The sequence below is a fragment of the Babylonia areolata genome, chromosome 27, assembly GCF_041734735.1.
Source record: "Babylonia areolata isolate BAREFJ2019XMU chromosome 27, ASM4173473v1, whole genome shotgun sequence".
Classification (NCBI taxonomy): domain Eukaryota; kingdom Metazoa; phylum Mollusca; class Gastropoda; order Neogastropoda; family Buccinidae; genus Babylonia; species Babylonia areolata.
Window position 1 is genome coordinate 37,192,844 of NC_134902.1, and position 19,696 is coordinate 37,212,539.

The window sequence follows — 19,696 nt, forward strand, 5'->3', positions numbered from 1 at the left end:
AATCACTTTACCTTATTGGCTTGTGTGTCGCCAAGATTCAGATCAGATAGGATGTCATTATTTTAGGGGGAATCGTTGATGGCTTTTCGTCGCCTTAGGGCAGCCGTATGCGCATCAGATTCAATGGATTTGCTGCCGATTGGTTTGGTGAAGATTGCGACATATCACTTGCATATTTGTTACATCATTCCGTTGTTGTTGTTGTTTCTTCCACTTTCGAAATGAACTGAGATTTTAGAAAAGGGCAAGCCATCCTGTTTTCCGTACAAGATGGAAAATATATGTATATATTCATGTGTTCATCAATGTATGCAAGCATGTGTGTGTGCGCGCGAGCGAGCGTGTTTGTGTGGTGTGAATTATACAGAATGAGCTCATCCAAAACGTTAACACATTCAAAATGAAATAAATGGCAAAAAGTAATAATAATGAATTTAAATATCAAAAAAGAAAAAACCAGAAAACACACTCCAACAAAAACACCAGACAGAAGCATCACCTTCTACTACACTGAAACCTCTGGGAACTCCAGGGTGGCGTGAGGCAATGCGCAACTTTAAGATGCAAAAGTTTACGTACTATAATGCCCTGGACATGCGAGCGTTTAGGGAAATGAGCGAGCCAACAGGCTTGCTGGTAGCGCGACAACAACGAACGGTCTACATCTGGGAAAATTTTAGATCTTCAGAAGAAAAAAAATCAGATACAACAACATCGCACCAATAATCGCCTTACAGAAAGAAAGGTAGAGGGAGGGAGCGGAAAGGCATAACACGATCCCTAGTTAATCAAACGAATATTGGCATCATTTCCAAACCAACAATGCGCAGATTTCTTCAACATGGAACAAGGTCTTTCTGGGCCTTCCCAAAATATACGACGGCCCTTCAATAAGTCTTGCAATACAGCAATTTTTAGAAAAATTACACAGTTCATCATCCGTTCAAACCATGTTGTCATGACGACAGCCCACGTGACCTGGGGTATGTCCCTAATGAGACCCTTGAAGAAGGCTCGAGCATTTTTTGCACACTGAAACTGTTCCCCCTTCAACTGCTGCTTCACCTCAGGGAACAAAAGCTAGTTACAAGGGGCTATGTCAGGAGGATACGGGGGATGATTGACCAGTTGTACACCGTTCTCTTTCAGGCAGTCTACAGTTGCAGCAGCTGTGTGAGTTCGGGCATTGTCATGATGCAGCAGTAGCCCTCTTGTTCCACTTCTTGGACGGCGCACACACCATGCTTCAAACACCTTTGGGAGGCAGACAGTGACGTACCACTCAGAGTTTACTGCCCTTCTTTCTTGGAGGGGCACAGATTTAACAAGGCCTGATTGTGCAAAGAAACATGCAACCATTTGTTTGGAATGACTCATGGAACGACAGAATTTTGTAGATGCACTTTCATCTGGAAAGACCTAAAAGGCCATTGTCGTTTTGTTTCTGGGTCGTTCTGGTACACCCATGTTTCATCCCCTGTTACGATGTCCCAAACACGATCTGATAATCCGTCATCAAATTTTCGCAATATGTAGGTACACCATTCAACCCTACCCTGTTTCTGCTTTTCTGTCAAGTGGTGAGGTACCCAACGGGCGTAACGCTTCCTTACATGGAGGTGTTTATGAAGGATGGTGCTAATGCTCCCTGATGAATTCTTCATCTTCAATGTAATTTCAACATTGGTGACACGAAGGTCATCTTTGATCATAGACCATCGTCCACAAAAAGTCAGTGGATAGCTTCAAATCGGCTCTGGCAAAAGCCAGAAGCCAGTAACACCAACGCGTTGCGCACCCCCACCGTCGCGTCTATGCCAGTAAATGGATGTAAGCGACGTATTGATCCAGATCCAGACCTCATCTGGGCCATTTTTTGGGTCGGTGACCACTCTTACACGTCGGCTATAACCGTGATCATCTTTCAGGGTAGGTTTTACACGTCGAAACTGCATGTACCACCTAAGGACTGTTGTCTGTGATTGTGTGTGCTTCCCAAAGTAATCCAACAAACTTCGGAAGCATTACTGATAACTCTTTCCCTGGCGACAGTTGTACAGCATGAGCTCGAAAATCCCGATGACTCCGCTCAATTTGAGCCCCAGGGTCACCCTTACTTGGCATTTTGCCTTCCTGAACACAAACAGTTTTAAGTATCAGAATGAAAATTGACTTTTTACCTATTACGACATTGCTGTACATAATGATATAGTAATGAATCTTGTGACGTCAACAGTTCTTCCTACTGCATCACTTATTGAAGGGCCCTAGACTGAGCAACACGCTGGACGCCACCATCACGGCATCAGAAATCTTGTCCTACCCCTCTTACGGCAAATATATGTCAGTATGTGTGTGTGTGTGTGTGTGTGTGTGTGTGTGTGTGTGTTGAGAATTTTCTGTGTGTGTGTGTGTGTGTGTGTGTGTGTGTGTGTGTGTGTGTGTGTGTGTGTGATTTCGCATTATCACGCTTGGGTAGCTGCGCGTGTATGGTTGCGCACGACAGGTGTGTACTGATTGTAGCCCATTTCCTTTCACGTTTTTAGTCCAATCTTTTGCCTCCTACTTATCTTTCCCTGCGCACTATAATATTTTAATGAACTTACTTTTTATCATTATTATTCTATCTTTTTTTTTTTTAAATTTTGCCTCAAGGCCTGACGAAGCGCGTTTGGGTTACACTGCTAGTCAGGCAGATGCCGTGTAGCGTATGCAGATTTGTCTTAACGCAGTGACACTTCCTTGAGAAACTGCATTAAACTGAAGTGAACTGTGCTGAACTGTAACCTCTGCTGGTGTCCGCTGATCCGTCTGGGGTCTGCCCCCCCAGAGCAGCCTCGTCTTGACCACTGGGCTCCGTCTCTTCCTGTGTGTCTTGCCGCTGGAGCCCCTTGTGTGGTTCATGGGGTTGGATTAGGGTCGGTGGTGGTTGGGGTGGCGTGGGGGTGGTCTGGGGTGGGGATCTCGAAAAAAAAAAAGAAAAAAAAAAAAAAAAAAAAAAAAAGAAAAGAAAAAAAATGTGTGTGTGTGTGTGTGTGTGGTGTGGTGATGGGAGTGGGTGGGGTGGTGGTATTTGTGTGTGTGTGTGTATATATGTGTGTGTGTTTGGTGTGGTGATGGGAATGGGTGGTGGTGGTGGTGGTGGTGGTGGTGTGTGTGTGTGTGTGGCACACCATACCATACCATACCATACAACACCTTATCGTACCCCCCCACCCTGTCAATCCCCCGTTACCACCGACGTAGCACGCTAAACTACTCCCTACCTTGCCCTCTCCTCCCCCCCCCTGCCCTGACACACCAACCCCCTCCCCTCAGGTCCTCCCCGCGGCCCCACCACCACCACCACACTACCACCTCCCGGAACTCTTTTCCTCTAACCTATCCATACGCATGTCAAGGAAGGTAAAAGAAGTAGGAAAAAACAAGAACAGGAACCACCCCTCTAATAACCAAATCTGAACTAAAATAAACAGAGGGACAGACAGACAGGGAGACAGACAGAGAGACAGACAGACAGACACGCACACACACACACACATACACGCCTCCCCATGATATCAACCGAGACGTGGTCCCGTTATACACTGACAAGATATCACAGTCTATCAATAAGCTGGAAGATGTGAAAGCTTGTGCGTACACACACACACACACACACACACACACACACAGAAACACACACACACGCACACACACACACACACGCACACACACACAGAAACACACACACACACACAGAAACACACACACACACGCACACACACACAGAAACACACACACAGAAACACACACACACACAGAGAAACACACACACACACACACACACACACACACAGAAACACACACACACGCACACACACACACACAGAAACACACACACACGCACACACACACACACACACACACACACACACACACACACACCACCACCACCACCACCACCACCACAACAACAACAAACCAACAACAAAAAAAAACAACCGGCTCACCTCCTCATCTTCCGCCGTTTCCGTTTCGTCAGGCTGCTCCTCCTCTATCTCCAAGCACGACTGCTCCCCAGGATCTTCTTCGTCTTCTTCAGGGTAGGAGCCTTTGAGATGGAGAAAGCATACTCTTCTTCTTCTTTGTTCGTGGGCTGCAACTCCCACGTTCGCTCGTACGTACACGATTGGGCTTTTACGTGAATGACCGATTTTTTTTTTTTACTCCGCCATGAAGGCAGCCTATACTCTGCTTTCGGGGGTGTGCATGCTGGTATGTTCTTGTTTCCACAACCCACCGAACGCTGACATGGATTGCAGGATCTTTAACGTGCGCATTTGATCTTCTGCTTGCGTATACTCATGAAGGGGGTTCAGGCACAAGCATGTCAGCACATAATTATGTTGACCTGGGAAATCGGAAAAATCTCCACCCTTTACCCACCAGGCACCGTTACCTAGATTCGAACCCAGTACCCTCAGACTAAAAGTCCAACGCTTTAACCACTCGGCTATTGCGCCCGTCGGAGAAAGCATATAAACCACTAACTGCCGTTGATGTCCTGTCTTTCCTCCTCCTCTTCCCCATCCACTCCACCTGCATCCCCACCCACCTTCCTTCCTTCTCTTGACCTTCTTCTCCCACCTCCTGTGACTTCTCTTCTCTCTCTCTCTCTCTCTCTCTGTCTCTCTCTCACAGATCCATGTTTGTTCCGATCAGGTCAACTGATGGCTTCTAACAATGAAAATGTTGTTCTTAGTTTGGCACTTTATCTGTTCAAAACATTTCAGCCGCGAGGGGTCTCTTGTATCATAAATTTTGTGAGGACATGCGGTGCTTATCTGCTCTTAAATGAATACAATATCTAAGTCTCAGTCTCTCTTTTGTCCACAGCCGAATATTTATTCCCTTCTCCGTCCATCCTTGCCTTCCTTTTCTGATGAATCCTCCTGGGTCTTGCCTTTTTACCTCCACTGTCATTTCTGGACTAGAGTTCACTGTCATGAATACAGTCCCCGAAGACAGACCTTTGGTCTGAAACGTTGGACAAGCGAGTCTTGGTTTACAACCCACAATTCTTAGACTTTGTCCATTTGTAATTTGAACTGAATTAGAGACCAAGATACAGGCCTTAAAGACGAGATGCTGCCGAAAAAGCCTTGGCATTACATACAGGGACCACATCACAAATGATGAAGTGTGCAGAAGAGTCATGCAAGCTATTGGGCCATATGATGATGTACTGATCACTGTAAAGAAAAGGAACTTGAAGTGGTATGGCCACGTCTCGCGTTCATCAGGACTGGCCAAGACCTTCCTGCAGGGGCGAACAGTGCAGGGAGCAAGGAGAAGAGTCAGGCAGAAGAGATGGGAGGACAGCATCTCAGGGTGGACAGGTCTAACTCGGATTCAAACAGTCATGAGGACAGACAACCGCGACAGATGGAGGAGGCTGGTTGCCAAATGTGTGGTGCCCCCACGGTCTACGAGACTACGAGATATATAGATAGATCTATTTTCATAGACTCAGTAGTCATCCTCTGATGCTTGTGAAAAATGGAAAAAGGTGAGTATATGAAAACTTAAGTCGCTGAAAAAAAATGAACAGTATCAACATCGATTCTTTTGGAAACTGTTTGACACACGGATTGAACCGAGCATGGCATTAGAACTGAAGTTTGGGGCCTAGAAGAAGAATGCAAATAAGCTGAAATAAAACATACATTTGCCGCTGAAAGATTTCTGAGCGTTCCCCTACATCGCCCAAATAAAGTAGTATTTGGAGAAAGTGGTAGATATCCTCTGTCATTAGAACATCAGTTAAATGGATCAGATACTACTGATTGAAGCTTCTCCATGTCAAGACTGAGAAGACATGCATAACGGAATGCTTTCTAATTCAACATGTGTGCGGTCATACCGTCTGGGTTTATCAGACGTGCAAAACATTTTGTGTCGAAACGGTTTCTGGTATCGTATGGCTGAACAATGGCGGTGATTAACGAAGATGGTTTTCTTGTGGAATTACAAAAAAACAACAACAACCAAACAACATACTTCTTGCTAAGTATGCAAAACTGGTACTGTGAGATAGAGAGAACAATGACGATGAATGTAAAATGGTTCTGGTGGTACCTTTCAGAAGTCTGGTGTAGCTGCCACGGAGGGAGTGGAGGAGGGAGAGGAGGGTGGACTGCAGGAACTGGTTGAGGATGGAGGGGCTGACAGATGACAGCATGTGGGCAGTGGCCGCCATGCCTTCCGCCACCTCCGTCGTCTGCTCGTCTGGTTGTAGGGACAGCTGTACGTGTGTGTGTGTGTGTGTGTGTGTGAGGGGGGGGGGCGTGGTGGTGGGGGGAATGGAGGGAGGGAAGGGTGGGGTTAGAATGTATGTTAGCTTTTTTTTTTACTTCGGGGTAAGTGTCGGTGTCGTGTTGTTTCGTTTCGTTTCCACACCAGCTCTGTCGTCGTCGTCGTTGTTGTTGTTGTTGTTGTTGTTGTTGTTGTTGTTGTTGTTGTTGTTGTTGTTGTTGTTGTTGTTGTTGTTGTTGTCGTCGTTGTTGTTGTTGTTGTTGTTGTTGTTTTTTGGTAAATATTTTTCTTTCTGGTTTGTCTGTCGTCGTGCGTGTCTGTCTGCCTCTGCCTACCACACACACACACACACACACACACACACACACACACACACACACTCACACACACACACACATTGTGGTTTGTCTGTCGTGTCTATCTGTCTGCCTCTGTCTCCGTCACACACACGTACGTACACACACGCACACACACACACACACACACATACACACACACACACACAGACGAAGATACGCACACGCGGACGTGTGCATGTAGGCACACACACAGACAGACACAGACACACACATTATTGATTAAGACTTGTGAACAACTATATCGCAAAATGACCCAGCACTTAAACAAGGAAAACTGTGAGCGAACAACAACAACAACAACACAAAACCATCATCATCAAATTATGACCTAAAACAACAACAACAATAACGATAATAATAATAATAATAATGGTATTTATATAGCGCTGAATCTTGAGCAAGCAACCAAGCCCAAAGCCCAAACCGCATCACCCTACAGCAACACACAACTCGCCTGCGACAGGTGCCGCACCAAACGACCGAAATAGCGGGAGCGGTTCCTCTTCCACTCGATGTCGTTGACGATGTCCAGGATGATGCCCGCCAGCTGGAGGTCGTCCCCCGAGAAGTCCAGGGGGCACACCTCGCCGGCCACGACGTGCAGGAAGTCGCAGATGACGTCAGCGGAGAGGATCTCATTTTGGAGCGCGTGTCGCAGCTGCAGGAGCAAGGTGACCAGAAAGGTAGTCATCTGCTGTCCCGCCGGGGACGTGTCCACAGCATTTTGGTGCAGAACGGCCATGCCAGCGAACAGTTTGATCACCTGTGGGGGGAAGGGGGGAGGGGAGGGGAGGGGAAGGGAGGAGAGAGGGGTGGAGGGGGAAGAGCGGGAGGGGGGGAAGAGGGGGGAAGGAGAGAGAGGACGGGTGTGTGGGAGTGGGGGCATTGGGGGGGGGGGGGGGGGGGGTGTAGGGGGGATTGAGTTTCACTTTCTTTCGGTTTCAGTTTCTCAATTATTTCTCAAGGAGGGCTAGACTGCAATCTGCTATGCAGATGCCTGACTAGCAGCATAACCAAATGCTTTTTTTCATTTGTCAGGCCTTGAATGCATGCTGCATACGCATTTGTATGTATTTGTTGTACCTATCAGAATGAATATATATATCTGTGTGTGTGTGTGTGTGTGTGTGTGTGTGTGTGTGTGTGTTTTACAGAATTTTGCCAGAGGACAACACTTCAAGTTAAAGATGGTTAACAGAAGACTTGGATCGGGAGGGGAAAAAAAGGTTAGGGTGGAATAGAATGACGGAGGGGGGTGGGGGGTTAGAATGGAAGAGAGAAAGAGAGAGAGAGAGACAGACAGACAGAGAGAGAGAGAGAGAGAGACAGACAGACAGACAGAGAGATAGGCAGACACACGCACACAGAAACACACACACAGAAACACACACACACACACAGAAACACACACACACACACACACAGAATGACTGAATGAATGACTGACTATATGAAAGAGAGAAAGATTAGACTTAGACGTACAACATCAGTAGTTAGCTCATGCGTATCGTAACCAAAATGTTTTGAGACAAATGAGCACAAACTGTGAATAACAAAAAACAACAACTAGAATTGTCACGTGATACTAGATGAATGAGAGATCCAGTCCTCCCTTGGTTCAAACATACAAACACATAAACACACAGAGACACACATTAACGCACGCACTCACACCCACATACATGCACACACACACAACATATATCACATGCACACACACACACACAATATACATCAACAACAACAACACCTGACACACACACACACACACACACACACAACACCCCACCTCCCACCCCTACCCCCACATAACCCACCCTCCACAACACACACAATCCCCCTCACCCCCCGCACCTCCCCCGCCACAGACACAAACCCACACAGCCTCAACCATCCACACAATCCCCAACATCCAGACACAACCCCCACCATCCACACACACACACACACACACACACTCAACCCCATTCACACACACAACCCTCCCCTCCCTCTACACACACCCTCACAACCCCCCCCCCCCCACACACACACACACAGAATCCTCACGTCACAAGCCATGCCGCCCAGCTGCTTGCAGAACTGGAGACGCACGGGCTTGAACCCTACACTGGTCTCGTCGATCTCCGGGTACTTACAGTTACACACTGGGGGCTTCTCTCCTGCCTGCGTAACCACCTCTTTCAGGAACCGCTCCAGCTCCAGCTGGATGGTAAGACGAAAGGAAACGAAATTTTTATTTTATTTTTACCAGGTTAACGAGATAAGCAAAACGTTTGCTTCTCCCCCCCCCCCCCCCCCGCCCAGCCCTGGGGTATAAAACTTCACTTCACTTCACTTCACTTTCTCAAGGAGGCGTCACTGCGTTCGGACAAATCCATACACGCTACACCACATCTGTTGAGCAGATGCCTGACCAGCAGCATAACCCAACGCGCTTAGTCAGGCCTTGAGTGCATGCTTACATATTTGTGTACCTATGAAAGTGGATTTCATTTTACGTAATTTCGCCAGAGGACAACACTCTCGTTGCCATGGGTTCTTTTTCAGTGCGCCAAGTGCGTGCTGCACACGGGACCTCGGTTTATCGTCTCATCCGAAAGACTAGACGCTCAGTTTGATTTTCCAGTCAAACTTAGGAGAAAGGGCGAGAGCGGGATTCGAACCCACACCCTCACGGACTCTCTGTATTGGCAGCTGAGCGTCTTAACCATTCTGCCACCTTCCTCCTTAAAAACATAATGGAAAAAAGAGGGATTGGGGGAAGGGGGTGGGGGGGCGTAGGGTTACATCAAAAGAACACATTTACACAGAGCCATTAAAAAAAAAATTATCAACGACCAAAATCCATTGAAAATCATGTGAGAAACTGATGAAGAAAACTACTACAAAGCAACAAACTACAAAGGTGAGACTACAAATATGTAGTAGAGAAGTTTGAAGTCTGAAGTGCTGAATGGTTTGTTGTGTAGGCCTTTCTGCCCGTGACAACAGGGGTAAGGGGGTGAAGGGGCTTCCGTGTTAACATCCATTATAAAGAACAGCGTCAATATATGAAAAGCAAACATAGGGAAGTAGCAGTAGTAGTAGTAGTAATAGTAGTAGTAGTAGTAGTAGTAGTAGTAGTAGAGAGAGAGAGAGAGAGAGAGAGAGAGAGAGAGAGAGAGGAATCTGTTGTTAAGATGCTAATTATAAGGGAAACACAACACACACACACACACACACACACACACACACACACATACATACACAAGCACGAACACACAAACAAACACACACACAATGTGCAAACAACAACAACACCTGCTCAGCATCAGCGGCAGAGGGTTCCCGAAGGGTGGAGACGAAGACGAGGTAGTGGAGCTGGGAGTCGTGGGAGGTCTCGGGGTTCAGCCCCAAGTTGAGCTGCTTCCTGAGCTCCTCCAGCCCCGTGTTGGCCAGCAGCTGCGCCACCTCCCGCGCCACGTCCACGTCTTCTTCATTGTTGTCTGGGGCGCTGGCGTCCAGCTGCGTCAGCACCTGTAAGGGTAGGAGGAGGCAGAAGGGTGGGCGGCTGTCAGTAGATGGAGGGGGAAATGAAAAGGAACGTCAGTGTGTGTGGTGGTGGAAATGAAAGGAAACCGCCAACGTGTGGTGAGGCAAATGAAAGAGAAACGCCAGTATGTGAGGGGGGAAATGAAAGGTAAACGTCAGTATGTGAGGAGCAAATGAAAGAGAAACATCAGTATGTGAGGGGGTAAATGAAAGGGAAACGTCAGTATGTGAGGGGGGAATGAAAGAGAAACGTCAGTATGTGAGGGGGAAATGAAAGGGAAACGTCAGTATGTGAGGGGTAAATGAAAGGTAAACATCAGTATGTGAGGGGGTAAATGAAAGGGAAACATCAGTATGTGAGGGGGGAATGAAAGGTAAACATCAGTATGTGAGTGGGTGAATGAGAGAAACGTCAGTATGTGAGGGGGTAAATGAAAGGTAAACGTCAGTATGTGAGGGGGTAAATGAAAGGTAAACGTCAGTATGTGAGGGGGTAAATGAAAGGTAAACGTCAGTATGTGAGGGGGTAAATGAAAGGTAAACGTCAGTATGTCATGGGGAAAATGAAAGGTAAACGTCAGTATGTGAGGGGCAAATGAAAGAGAAAAATCAGTATGTGAGGGGGTAAATGAAAGGGAAACGTCAGTATGTGAGGGGGGAATGAAAGAGAAACGTCAGTATGTGAGGGGGTAAATGAAAGGTAAACGTCAGTATGTGAGGGGGTAAATGAAAGGGAAACGTCAGTATGTGAGGGGGTAAATGAAAGGGAAACGTCAGTATGTGAGGGGTAAATGAAAGGTAAACGTCAGTATGTGAGGGGGTAAATGAAAGGGAAACGTCAGTATGTGAGGGGGTAAATGAAAGGGAAATGTCAGTATGTGAGGGGGTAAATGAAAGAGAAACGTCAGTATGTAGTGGAAATGAACGAGAAACGTCAGTACGTGAGGAGGGAAATGAAAGGAAAATGTATGTGAGGAGGGAAATAAAAGGAAAACGTCAGCATGTGGTGGAAAGGTAAGAAAAACGTCAGTATGTGCTGGGGAAATGAAATAAAAACGTCAGTATGTGATGGGGAAATGAAATAAAAACATCAATATGTGATGGGGGAAATGAAAGGTAAACGTCAGTGTATGGTCGGGGAAATGAAAGGTAAACGCCAGTATGTGTTTGGGGAAATGAAAGGTAAACGTCAGTATGTAGAAATGAAAGGTAAACGTCAGTATGTGGGAGGGATGAAATGGAAACGTCAGTATGTGGGGACATGGAAGGGAAACGTCAGTATGTGGGGGGATGAAAGGGAAACGTCAGTATATGTGGTGATGGAAGGGAAACGTCAGTATGTGGGGGGATGAAAGGGAAACGTCAGTATGTGGGGGGATGAAAGGGAAACGTCAGTATGTGGGGGGATGATGGGGGATGAAAGGGAAACGTCAGTATGTGGGGGGATGAAAGGGAAACGTCAGTATGTGGGGGGATGGAAGGGAAACGTCAGTATATGTGGTGATGAAAGGGAAACGTCAGTATGTGTGGGGATGAAAGGGAAACGTCAGTATGTGGGGGGATGGAAGGGAAACGTCAGTATGTGGGGGGATGGAAGGGAAACGTCAGTATGTGGGGGGATGGAAGGGAAACGTCAGTATATGTGGTGATGAAAGGGAAACGTCAGTATGTGGGGGGATGAAAGGGAAACGTCAGTATGTGGGGGGATGAAAGGGAAACGTCAGTATGTGGGGGGATGGAAGGGAAACGTCAGTATATGTGGTGATGAAAGGGAAGCGTCAGTATGTGGGGGGATGAAAGGGAAACGTCAGTATGTGGGAGGATGAAAGGGAAACGTCAGTATGTGGGAGGATGAAAGGGAAACGTCAGTATGTGTGGGGATGAAAGGGAAACGTCAGTATGTGGGGGGATGAAAGGGAAACGTCAGTATGTGGGGGGATGAAAGGGAAGCGTCAGTATGTGGGGGGATGAAAGGGAAACGTCAGTATGTGGGGGGATGAAAGGGAAGCGTCAGTATGTGGGAGGATGAAAGGGAAACGTCAGTATGTGGGAGGATGAAAGGGAAACGTCAGTATGTGTGGGGATGAAAGGGAAACGTCAGTATGTGTGGGGATGAAAGAGAAACGTCAGTATATGTGGTGATGAAAGGGAAACGTCAGTATGTGTGGGGATGAAGGGGAATCGTCAGTATGTGGGGAGGAGGGGGGGATGAAATGGAAATGTCAGTATGTGGGGGGATGACAGGGAAACGTCAGTATGTGTGTGTGTGTGTGTGGGGGGGGGGGGTGGAGGGGGGGGGTGAAATGGAAACGTAAGTATGTGGGGGGATGAAATGGAAACGTCAGTATGGGGGAGGGGGGGGGGGGCGGGGTGAAATGGAAACGTCAGTATGGGGGAGGGGGGGGGGTGGTCGGGGTGAAATGGAAACGTCAGTATGTGGGGGGATGAAATGGAAACGTCAGTATGGGGGAGGGGGGGGGGGGGGCGGGGTGAAATGGAAACGTCAGTATGTGGGGGGACGGAAGGAAAACGTCAGTATGGGGGAGGGGGGGGGTGGCGGGGTGAAATGGAAACGTCAGTATGTGGGGGGACGGAAGGGAAACGTCAGTAGGGGGGGAGGGGGGGGGGGGGCGGGGTGAAATGGAAACGTCAGTATGTGGGGGGACGGAAGGAAAACGTCAGTATGGGTGAGGGGGGGGGGGCGGGGTGAAATGGAAACGTCAGTATGTGGGGGGACGGAATGGAAACGTCAGTAGGGGGGGGATGGGGGGGGGGGGGGGCGGGGTGAAATGGAAACGTCAGTATGTGGGGGGACGGAAGGGAAACGTCAGTATGGGGGGAGGGGGTGGCGGGGTGAAATGGAAACGTCAGTATGTGGGGGGACGGAAGGAAAACGTCAGTATGGGGGAGGGGGGGGGGGGCGGGGTGAAATGGAAACGTCAGTATGTGGGGGGACGGAAGGGAAACGTCAGTATGGGGGAGGGGGGGTGGCGGGGTGAAATGGAAACGTCAGTATGTGGGGGGACGGAAGGGAAACGTCAGTATGGGGGGAGGGGGGGGGGGGGCTGGGTGAAATGGAAACGTCAGTATGTGGGGGGACGGAAGGGAAACGTCAGTATGGGGGGGATGAAGGGAAACGTCAGTATGTGGGGGATGAAGGGAAACGTCAGTATGTGGGGGCGGGGGGTGAAATGGAAACGTCAGTATGGGGGGGAGGGGCGGGGTGAAAGGGAGACGTCAGTATGTGGGGTGGGGGTGGGGTGGGGTGGGGGGTGAAAGGGAGACGTCAGTATGTGTGTATGGGGGAGGGGGGGGAATGGAAGGGAAACGTCAGTATGGGTGTGTGTGTGTGTGGGGGGGTGATAGGGAGACGTCAGTATGTTTGGGGGGGGATGGAAGGGAAACGTCAGTATGGGGGTGGGGGTGGGGGTGTGTGTGAAAGGGAGACGTCAGTATGTGTGTGTGTGGGGTGGGGATGGAAGGGAAACGTCAGTATGGGGGTGGGAGTGGGGGTGGGGGTGGAAGGGAAACGTTACTTGGTAAGGAAATGGAAGGGAAACATCAGTTGGCAGGGAAATGAAAGCAACGCTGGGCAGGGTTTTATGTGCGATCTTTGCAGCTCTTAACTTTTGCTGAACGTCAAGAATTGTCCCATAGGTCTGCACTGATTCCGACGAAGACTTCGGAAAATTCTGAAGAATAAGCACACTTAGCGCTGCTAAAACCCACGGATTTAATTCTTTTCCTTTTCTTCACTTTTTCTAAATAAATGAACAGATAAATAAATTAATCGATTAATTGTTAAAAAAAGAGATATACATATATATATATATATATATATATATATATATATATATATGTGTGTGTGTGTGTGTGTGTGTGTGTGTGTGTGTGTGTGTGTGTGTGTGTGTGTGTGTGTGTGTGTGTGTGTGTGTGTGTGTGTGTGTGCGCGTGTTATTTTGAACAAAATTTATCAATCTGTCCCGCTGTTGATCCAAAACAAACACATCACGCTCCCAGTGGAGTGGAGAAAACAGAACTTGCTTTTTGACTCACTTGTGTAAACAAAGTGAGTCTATGTTTTAACCCGGTGTTCGGTTGTGTGTGTGTGTGTGTGTGTGTGTGTGTGTGTGTGTGTGTGTGTGTGTGTCTGTGGTAAACTTTAAAATTGACATTTTCTCTGCAACTACTTTGTCAGTTGACACCAAATTTGGCATAAAAATAGGAAAAATTCAGTTCTTTCCAGTCATCTTGTTTAAAACAATATTGCATCTCTGGGATCGGCACAAAAAAAAAAAAAAAAAGAATGAAGCCTAATTATATGCAAACTGCATTTACTGTTATATTTATATTTTTTGTATTCTCTAAACTTGGCACTTTGATCTGATATTCTGACCCAACAACTAGAGCAGTCATTATTATCATTTTTTGTTCAAACAGCAACTTCTTTTGCTAAGCATGGAAGTTTTATTTATTTTGCAAACGTTTTGGTGCAGATAGTAAAAAAGGGAAATTACTCTGTAATTAATGCTAGGGGAGTTAATTTGCTTTAAACTGATCTTTCTCATCTTAAACATTACATTTTGAAATTATACTCAATACATAAAAAGCTTGGATTTTTTTTTTAAGTGTATCACAAGTGAGTCTTGAAGGCCTTGCCTCTCTTGTTTTATTATCTTTTTTTTTCTTTTTGTTACACCAATACCTCATCCGTGACGCAGCGCATCAACCTGGCAGACAGGGCTCTGACTAAAGAGTTGACGGCGGCCCGAGCCTCCTCCTCCTGTTCCAGCTCCACCTCGGGCACCCCGCAGACACACTTCTGCTTCTGCAGCTGCTGCCGTCGCTCGCTGCTGTAGGCCGCGGGAGCCAGCACCTCCCGGAAGTAGATGTGCAGCAGCACGGCCAGCAGCTTCTTCAGCTCCGAGTATTCCAGGTCCCCGGACTCCACCTGTAGCCTCAGGTTGGACATCTGGTGATGATCGTCATGGTGGTGATGGTGGTGGTGATGGTGATGGTGATGATGATGTGGATACTGATAGCGCCTATCCTTAGGTCAGAGACCCAGCTCTTTACAAGCGCTTTTACAAACATGGTGGAGTCATTTGCTCAACAGTCTAGCTGTCTGCCTTGGGTAGAGCTGACTGACAGCTGCCATTTCGAGGCGCTCATCTTTCGTTTTCTGTGTCATTTAATCGGGTTTCAGCCACACGAGCACGCGCGCGCACACACACACACACACTCAAACAGACATGTAACATTTTATTTGTATGATCGTTCTGTTTATTTACACCAGCCATGTAAGTAGCCGTACTCCTTTGCATGCTGGGTACGTTCTTGTTTCCACAACCCACCAACATGGATTACAGGATCTTTAATGTTCGAATTTCATCTCCTGTGTGCGTACACACACGAAGGGGTTAGGTCTGCACCTAATTATGTTGGCCTGGGAGATGGGAAACATCTCCACCCTTAACCCACCAGATGCGACGTGGATCGAACTCAGGAAACTTGGGCGAGAATGCAGCGCTCTAACCATTTGACCACCGCACCCGTCATCCTGACCGGATGGAGGGGGGTGAACAAGGGGAGTTTGTATTACACTCCAAACTCAGCCGCTTTAATTGATCCAGTGACACCAATGAAAACACAAAACAAGTGTTAAAAGAAATCGAACAAGCAATCTATTTACTTCGAAACATTGTGCTGCACAGTTCATTTTTTTGTGAAATGCCCATGAGCGGTATGGATATGTTAATGTTAACTTGTACAGGCGAGCGTTCATTTAGCAGCCAAAGGGTCAAATCAGTGACGTGTATGGCCACCATATGCAGCGATTCGGCATGGATGATGTCATGTTTGGTTACAACTGTTCAGGCAGCTGATTCCACTGTTGAATCAAGGCATGTCTCAGCTGTATGAGAGTCTTGGGCTCCTTGCTTTGTCAAACTGATGCAAACTAGGCCTGTCAATCTGAGCAAACCGACTGGTCCAGTTTGCATCAATCTGACATGGCACTATTGGTAACCTACTTGAAGCCACGTGGTGTAGTTTTTGTTTGTTGTAGTCAGTGGAATGGTTCTGTGGCACTGTTGTCGTCTACTATCATCGTTTGCGATTAATCGTATGTTCAGTCGTTATTGTCACCGTCGTCGTAGTCGTCATCATCATCATAATCAGGAACAATGTCGTCATAAACATCATCATCATCAATACTTGAATCATACTAGTAGTCATCAACAGTATAACAATCGTTGTCGTCACCGTCAAAGTTAAAACCATAGTCATTATGATCCTTGTCAACGTTATGCTTGCTGCCGCCACATCATCTGCACCGTTTCAGTGGCATTGCTGCCACGATCACCGCTCCCAATACACCATCCAGCACCACCACCACCCCCTCTCTCTCTTTCAGACAGACAAACATAAAACAAACAACTAAACACAGAAAACAGACAGACATAGAAGGACATCATATAAAGACCAGTCACCAAACCTTCCTGAAAACGTTAGAAAACACAGAAAAACATATAAAGAGGAACACCCAGAAAAACTCCAGCCACCATCTTACATTCCTGATGACGCAAAGAGGCAGCTTCTCTCTCTCTCTCTCTCTCTGACAAACAAACACAGAAAAACCAACACCACAAAGACGAACACCCAGAAAACTCCACCACCACCCATACCTTCCTGAAGACGTAAGGAGGCAGCTTGACCCTCCCCTGCTGGTCCGGGTCCAGCACGGACGCCAGCGGCACGAGGGCGGGGAACTCGGCGATGTGCAGAGCCACGTGGGTCACCACGGCGTTGGGCAGCTGGTCCTGAGAGGCGGCGTCGAAGAGTCGTCGACACCCGATGAGCACCACGAACTCGCTCAGCGTGGGCATGTAGGCCATCTCTTTGGTCGACGTCTGCAGGGCCACCGTCTCTGCACGAACGGTCAGGGTTGTCGTCATGGGCATCATCATCATGTCGTTATTGTCATCATCATCATTATCATCATCATCATCTGTCGTTGTTGTAGTCGTCACCGTCTCTACACGAACAGTCAGCATCGTCATCATGTGCACCACCACCACCACCACCACCACCACTTCCAAAGAAAGGGGGTTTGGTATGAAAAACTGCTTTGGCCATACGTTTTGGTTCGAGCAGGGGGGATCCCAATCATACGGATGTCAGAAGAAGAACGGAGTTGGAGTAAGGATGAATGAGATCAGAAAGATACTGTGGGCCAGAAGCCTCACCACCGTCACCATCATCATCATCATCTGTCGTTGTCGTCGTCACCGTCTCTACGCGAACAGTTAGGGTCGTCATCATTATTGTCATCATCATCATTATTGTCATCATCATCATCATCTGTCGTCGTCATCGTCTCTACTAGAACAGTCAAGGTCGTCGTCATGTGTCACCATCATCATCATCATCATCAGTCGTCGTCGCCATCTCTGCTAGAAGTCAGGGTCGTCGTCATGTGTCACCATCATCATCATCATCATCAGTCGTCGTCGCCATCTCTGCTAGAACAGTCAGGGTCGTCGTCATGTGCGACATCCTCCTCTTCCTCTGTCGCTGTCGTCATCATCGTCTCTACAAGGACATCGTCATTGTGCGACATCATCATCCTCTGTAGTTGTCGTCGTCATCATCTCAACAGGAGCAGTCAAGGTCGTCGTCATTGTGCGACATCATCGTCATCATCCTCTGTCGCTGTCGGCGTCATCGTCTCTACAAGAACAGTCAAGGTCATCGTCATGTTCGTCGTCATCATCATCATCTGTCATTGTCGTCAGTGTCTCTACCAGAACAGTCAGGGTCGTCGTCATGTGTGTCATCATCATCATCATCATCATCATCTGTCATTGTCGTCAGTGTCTCTACCAGAACAGTCAGGGTCGTCGTCATGTGTGTCATCATCATCATCATCATCATCGTCGTCGTCGTCATCTGTCGCTGTCGTCATCGTCGTCTCTACACGAACAGTCAGGTTCGTCGTCAAGCAAATGAATACACATATAAATGAATAAATAAATGAATGAATGAATAAATGAACAGATAGCTAAATAAACAAGTAAATGAACAAATAGATGAATAAATACAATAAACGCATCTAAACAAAATAAACGAAACTAAAATCAAATATCAAAATAAAGTTCATCCTCTGCTCGAGATAATTCAAAACGTTTTTGAGGAACATTCAGATGTGCGTCTCATGTAAATTCTTGATATTCTAAAGGAAGGGGGTTTGGTATGAAAAACTGCTTTGACCATACGTTTTGGTTCGAGCAGGGGGAACCCAAGCATACGGATGTCAGAAGAAGAACGGAGTTGGAGTAAGGATGAATGAGATCAGAAAGATACTGTGGACCAGAAGCCTCAATGGACTTGAAACAAAGAGAGACGACTTTGTAAATAATTCTTTCTTGTACTGGGAGCCAGTGTAAAGTATGAAGGACAGGACAGACGTGATGAATTTACAGGAACGAAAGACAAGACTAGCAGCATAGTTCTGGACTTTCTGAAGCCTAGCAATGAGGTAGCTGGGTGAACCAACAAGTAGGGAATTACAATAATCCAGGCGGGATAGCACAAAGACACAGAGGAGAGTTTTGGTTGCATCTTCAGTCAGGAGATGATGAATTGATGCAATTCTGCGAATTTCAAAGTAACACAGTTTGCATATATTTGCAATATGCTGCTGATAGGAAAGAGACTGGTCGAGTATGACACCAAGACTGCGGACGGAAGAGGAAAGATGAATTTCGGTGCCACTCAGGGAGATTGAAGAAGGAAGAGAGACTGAGTGGCAAAGTCTTTGTGGGGTGATAATCATGATTTCAGTTTTATCCTCATTTAAGCATGTTTTCAGTCATCCATGTCTTCAGATCGGAGATGCAGGCCGGAGTAGAGTCAATGAGAGAGGGAAGGAGAGACGGAGGTCCCGACAGATACCGCTGGTTGTCATCAGAAAAGCTATGGTGGGACAACAAATGATGATTCAGAATGGTGGAAATCGGTTGTGTTTTGAGAACAAACAGAATGGGCCCAAGCACGGAGCCTTGTGGCACACCAAACTGTACGTCGGAAGGGGAGGATGAAAGACCGCAAACAGAAACAACATTGGACCGGTCAGACAGATAAGAGCGGAACCATGAGAGAGCAAGGTCGCAGATTTCAAAAGTGCGATTCAGACGGTTGAGGAGAATCTGACGATTAACAGCATCAAAGGCGGCTGAAAGATTAAGGAGGGAGAGAACAGAGAAGTTAATAAATCGTTGTCAATTTTGAGAAGGGCCGTCTCAGTGCTATGACCGATGCAGTAAGCAGACTGAGATGGGTAATTTAAGTTATTGGTACTGAGGTGGTCGCGAAGTTGAGCAAGGACAACTTTCTCAGTTACTTTTGAGAAAAAGGGAAGATCAGAAACGGGTCTGTAATTCTTTAGTGAGTCTGGATCGAGACTGGGCATTTTGAGCAGTTGCCGAAAAATAGCAGACTTAGAC